The sequence below is a fragment of the Aptenodytes forsteri genome, unplaced genomic scaffold, assembly GCF_000699145.1.
Source record: "Aptenodytes forsteri isolate BGI_AS27 unplaced genomic scaffold, ASM69914v1 Scaffold28, whole genome shotgun sequence".
NCBI classification, from domain to species: Eukaryota; Metazoa; Chordata; class Aves; order Sphenisciformes; family Spheniscidae; genus Aptenodytes; species Aptenodytes forsteri.
The window spans coordinates 448,235-454,756 of NW_008794368.1; positions in this window are offsets into that span (position 1 = coordinate 448,235).

Sequence of the window (6,522 nt, forward strand, 5' to 3'; positions counted from 1 at the left end):
TGCGCCCCGCTCTCGCCGCCGCGTCGGGAGAGGCCGGGGGCTCCTCTGCGGCCGCAGCTTCACATCGCCTGAGGGCGACCGCGGGACGCCGGGTAGGACCGTCCTGCCCTGATTTCTCATCCAAAGGGTGGTCATGGAAAGGCAGGTGCAGTTTCAGGAGGAGGGAAGCCGTCTCCTCTGCCCCTGCTCTACCCGCTGCTCCCCGGCCCCGAACAGTTTAAGAAGTTTCCAGCCAAGAACTGTAGCACTCCCTGACCACATATTTTCCTGTGGCGTGGATTCCCACAGACTGAGTATATTACTATTGCCACGAGCTCCAAGATGCTGGGGCAGAGCCTCCTCGCCCTCCCGACCTCAGGATGACTGCGCTGTCCACCGCCCAGGATGACTGACAACAGGAATTAAACGTTCAAGCCACTGTGTCTGTAGAGACAGCTTTAATTCTGAAGTTTAAGATCTCCCTCATATCCCCTCTATTTATGTGCATCCCTGATTTCATTGTGCAAGATGCTCATCTCCAGCAAAAAACACCAATTGTTCCTCGCATCCATTTGTCATTTAACTGAAATACATCCAAGTTACTGAAGATCCAGTAGCATACATTTAATCGTTTGTCAGCAAAACCACCCATTTTTGTAGCTAAGTCTACGGGATTGTCTGTCACTTCACATGACTTTATCAATTGTCAGGCACATGTGTCAAGGTGAGAGGAGCTGGTATTGTGTGATGCTCGCAAAAGTAACAGAATAGTCGTGAGAGAAAATTTTTTTCCAAAAAGACGGAAATTACTTCACCCACCCAACAGAAGCTAAAAGTCTACTCTGCATAGTCTTTATCTGTGAAGAGGTCAGTTACTGAAGTAATTTTAAGTTTTTCCTTGTGCCTCCACCACATGCAGTGAGCAGGCTGTGTGCTCTTTGTGTTTTTGAGATGTGCGAGCACCTGGCTCAGCAAACATGCCCTCTAGCTTCCCCAGGGCTGAGCATCCTTTCCAAAGCAGCCCATCATTAATTTCCTCTCTACGTGCACACAGGCTGGAGCATTTATAATGCCAAGCGGCAAGGCACTAGGTACCAGGCACACATGTATTCATTCCGCTGTCACCACTAAAAACAGCCCAAGCAATGTATCCAGGCACATGAATACCACCGGAGATGTTCTGTGAGCAACAGGGTGGCAGATCCTGGGTCTGCCTTCACCAAGCTACTAATAGGCAACAAGCTAAGGAGGAAGGCTGTCCTTCAGGAAGCCTTCGCCGTGGCATTAGGGATTACCAGTATTATGAGTGTCTCAGCTTTCCATAGGAGTCTTCCACTTAAAAATACTATCACGCCTTCCCCCCGCCACTCCTAGCAAACAGTTGGGGGTTGCTGGGTCCCAGCGAGTCCCGTGCAGTACGACCTCCAGTAGTAAGGGCTCCTTTACACCTACACAACCCCGTCATCACGGTGTCCTACATTTTCAGACAACTTACTGCTATGGGGCTGCACAGGTAACAATGTATGACACTACGCTACTGCCATTGCTTACGCATACACTGAAATGATTCCAGTCAGTGTCAGCTGGGCTGACTCCTCAGGTCTGACAGCTGGGGAAGCAGCACTTATTTTTGTCACAAAAAGAGCAGGTGGACCCGTGAGAGGTGACCATAAAGCCTTTTACACACTTCCAAGATGAAAATGGACCTTAAGATGTTATCAAGATAGTTTATAAAGGAATTGAGTGTAAGGATATTTGGAGCAGAAATATTACAAGTGTGTACCTACATTTATATTTTTAGTTCAATGCTATACTAGTATTTCGAGACCATGGTCTCGATTTCACCGTGGGGAAATCTGTTGAAATTTTGTGGGTTTTTATGGACAGACCAAGACACAGATGGACTGCTTCTATAGGAGCAATGGTGGCATCTAGTGGTTAATAGTAACAGTCCTGTATCTGCGTTCAGTAAAGTAGTGAAACCCGGAATGCCTTTCCAATTAAAATAAATACTTGATATAATAACTTGTTAAGCTGGGTATCATGACTTCATGTCTACATGGCTTGTTACATGTTATAACGCATTTGATAAGAATATTACACCAATGTCATACTGAATGTGTTTGGAGGGAATGGGAGAGGCCAGGGCCAGGCGATAGCTTCAAGAACTTGAAAGATAATTTTGTAATAAAAATTGGATTGGAAATTAGAAAATCTGCCTTCTGTCCACTGTACCATGTGTTTCTAGCTATAATCTTGGGGGAGTCTCTTAACATTTTTGTTTTTTTTTCTTGTAAAAAAGGTGCAAAATGCAATCTCCCATTTCACCCCCATAGTTTCACAGCTTCTGATCAACTTCTTACACACATGGCCTTTGATGAAGGAACTGCAGAAACATAGGGGTATCCTCGTCCTCAGTAATACTTTTAAACTAAAATAATAATTTTTTAGTTCTAGAAGAAGTGGCCAAACTTTCTTACACAATGATACCAGCAGAAGCCAGAGTTCAAATGGGTGGGTATTAGCTTCTCACTCTCACTTTACTTTTTTGAAAGTCATTCTGGTCACACAGAACCCAGTCATTTTGTCTTCAACAGGCACAAATCCCTGGACTGAAGGGGTGGTCGACATGTCTGCAGTGTCGAGAGGAACAGAGTTGGTTTTTCCCAAACTTTTTCTCCTGTTCCTTAGTAGTAGTCTTACTACTTTTCCTTCTCAAGTGCAAGTCCAAAGCCACCAGTGGTAGATTGCTAGGAATTACTAGTAGGCTTCAAATTCAACACTGGACAGAAAAAAAAGGAAGTTAAATCTCGAGTGCATTCTTGGATGTTTTCACTCAGCTAGCTTGCTGAGATGTCTGAATATGATGCTGACACTTGAGCTGCAGTTTACAGATTGCACCTATCGTGTAAAGGGCATCTAAAACAAGATAGCCCTAACACCATTCACAGTGTCTTTGCAGCAGCCATAGGTGAAAAGCACTGACTAAAGCTTGCTGCACTTCAAGTGAAGCTGAGGGTAAGTTGTGAAACTGTATGTTTGGGCACAGTCTTTTATCCTGCTGGTCCCATGTCCTGTGTCAGTCATCTCAAGAAACGACGCTTTAACAGTATAGGTTGATCAGCTGAAACAGACATAGTCCCAGAGCAGATTAGAGCAGAAGAGGGAAAAGAAAGCATCTGATTTAATTCCACCATCAGAAAGGAGCTCACTGAACTGAATTCTGTTCCTGCTTTATTTTGCTCAACCCCAGATATCCTACATAAACAAACAGTTCTGTTAGCAGGATTTCTTTTCTGCATTAGGAACCAGTGGCTAAAACATACAATCTGCCAGCTGTAAAAGAAAACTGAAGCGTGATTGTGAGGAGAAATTAATTGCTCCAGTTGTATTAAAGCTGGTACTTCAGAGAGAACTCCTGACCCTTAACTGTGCTAAGTTTTGCTCTAAAGAGAGCTTTATGGAATAGTAAGATTAAATATATATATATAAATATAGGCACACACACCAAAGGTCAGGTAGCTGTTATGGTATTTGTTGATAAAGCAGCTTAGTGCCATTCCAGCTAAGAGGCAAATGGCCAAACTTGGGATTGTTGGTACGATGAGTGTCTCAGCTTTCCATGAGAGTTTTGTTTGTGTGTGTGTTGGTATGGACGACATATGATGTATGGTTCCCCCAAGGCAGACCAAAATCAACTTTAATGTATAATTAGGGTTTTTGTTTAGATTTTGAGGTATTAAGGACAGGTTTAGAGAATTTCAGAGATGGAAAACAATTTCAGATATCTATTTTGTGTTCTTTCTAAGAGTATCTTGGTAATACATTGTATGAATTCAAAAAGCAGCTTTAGAGAGGGCTTCAATTTATGTTGTAGCAGCCACTACAATCAACTCAAGCTCTGTTAAGAAGTTAAGAAAGGGTGATGGCAATGAATGCCATTTTCAAAACAAAACAAAAAAGCCTAAAAAAATGGTGACAAATGGATCTGCTTGATGCAAGAAAGGAGGAACTCAAGACTGACGTATTCATTATTGAAAGGACTGGAGCTATTAATATCACTAATCAGACAGGTCTCAAAATTTTGCGGTAGGGTCTCAGTCTTTGAAGCCAAAACAAAACTTTTTTCACTGCATTTTCACTTTCATTCTTTAACGTATCACCAGGAAGCAGTGAATAGCTCCCTTTTAGGTGTGTGAGATTACAGAAAATTTATAGCATTTGACTCTAAGTGACAGACTGTAATGTGCCCACCCCACAAAAATGGCTCACGTCAGAGCTAGCACAGCTATCTGCAAAAGACAAAGAAATTTCAATTGTCTTGTAGAGTAAACTTTTGAAAACATAAAGCTTGAACTTCCCCTTGGGCATTCAGTATTATTGTGGAGGCATATAGACATCACTTACAGAGCAGTAGTTGTAACTGCCAACTGTCCTTTAACATTTTTATAAGCATATGTTTATTCATTGATACATCTGGGTAATCATATGAATTAATGGTATATTAACTAAGAAATAGTTTAATTGTCTTTATTTTTATTCTTATGTTCTAAAACTCCAGGGTGCTTATGCTGAACTTGGTATTGTTATGTGGTACCTGCATTATTGCAACATCTGACTTTAAAGCCATTTGCATTTCTACACACAGTTTCATTTTGGAAAGTAATTATAGGTCCAAGCTATTAACCCTCACAGCCATCTGACTGAATTTGATTAAAGCCTTCTTAGTTGATTTTACTGGCACTGAATCCAGCCAGATCTTGCATAAATTTAGCCCTTTCTTTCAAGAGAGATCAGCTCCTTGTGTATATTCAGTCACATCCACACACTTACGGTCTTGCCACAATTTCCTTGCAGAGCAATGACAGCTACTGGAGCAGGAATTCGACTGCAGTATCTTGCTCCTTCACTACTGTCCACAGAGCCATTTCTGAAGCTCCATGTACTCAGTCCTGCTCCAGACCGAGATCAGTGAAGTGCAACAGGCACTACTGAAAGCAAAACCTTTGCATCTTCCAGAATTACATGCAGTTCTGAAAATCCAGCAGTAACTTGATTTTAGATTCAAGATGAGTTTGCAACATCAGCTATTGCCAAACCCGTCTTTTACTTGTGAAACGAATGTACTTGATCTGCAATTTAATGAAAGATAAATGTGGACTCCATACTCCTGTAATTTATTTTTTGATTAAAGCCAAAATTGAAATAATATGCATGACAGGCTAGGCTGTGAAATCCATACTTATGAAAATCCTTTCAGATTTAACGTTTGTGACATTTATTTATGAAGAATTATTATGACACAAGTTTACATTGGCAATTTATATGTAAATTTTATTTAACCTGTTTTATTTTGCTCCTCTTTCAAACTGGGTTTTTTTTTCTGTATTTTGTAGTAGTTTTCCCTCTCGTCTTAGAATACAAATAAATGAGACTAAATCACTCTCTCTTATGAATAGGAGACATCCATACGCAGCTCCCACCTATATGTGGGATACATTAAATAGTCCTATGTGGTGGACAGCAGTATTTACTCTCTTCCTCCGCAGGTGCCGCAATAGCTGTGGACTTGTATGGAAGGCATAGTCTCAAGTGGTTTCAACGGGTTTGAGAGATTGTGTATAATTTCTCCCCACAGGGGCTGACATCCATAGGAAATACCCAGATAAGTTAGGAAAGGTGCATCTTTCCCAGCATCGCAGGCCCATTGCACTCTCATGCCATCTAACTTGTAATGCAGGTGTGTTTTGTAGCACACCACACAGGCTTTGATCCTGACACCAGATCAAGCACATGGCTGGAGAGCACTGTGGCATCCTTCCAGTTCACAGGCACTGCATCTTCTCCTTTGAAGCCACAGAATGAGACGGTACGGTGCATGGGCAACCCTTGTGCCAACAGAGATGCTCTCACCTGGAAGCAGGGAAGCACTCTCTTGAGCCACAGCATACATGCACTGGTTGAGGCTGTAGGCAAAAAGGCTTTTCCAAAATCCTACAAAACCTGGAAGTTTCCAAATTTGGAGCATGTTCTGCAACTGTCATCCCAAGAAGTTTGCTTTGGCCTTACCTGAGTCGCTTGGGATAATGTTCCTGAAAGAATCCCAAGCAGGGGAATCCAGAGAACATTTCAGGGGAGTTGTTGGCAGAAGGAGTCTGTTTCTCGTAAGTTCTTGCACATTTCTGATACTAGAGGATGCAGCGTTGTTTTCTGTATTAACACTTTTGTCACACATTATTGACTGCTATTCTAGTGGCAGACATAAGGATTAAGCAGAGTAATTTCTGCCCTTTGAAAGAAAGTCAGCAATGTGCTGCATGTCCATATGTGCTTAGGAAAGACAGAAGGCCATGTACATCAGTCCTGGTAAAGAGGTAGCTACAGTCCTAAGTGCACAGCAGAAACTCTCTCTTTTAAAGACCTCAGCAGAAACATTTGGTTCTCAATGTACTTTGAGAATTGCCTGTATGGGGAAAGATTAAGATTGAAAGTAAAAACCTTTCTTGCTTAACATAACTTCCCTACAATATCTACAATAGGAAA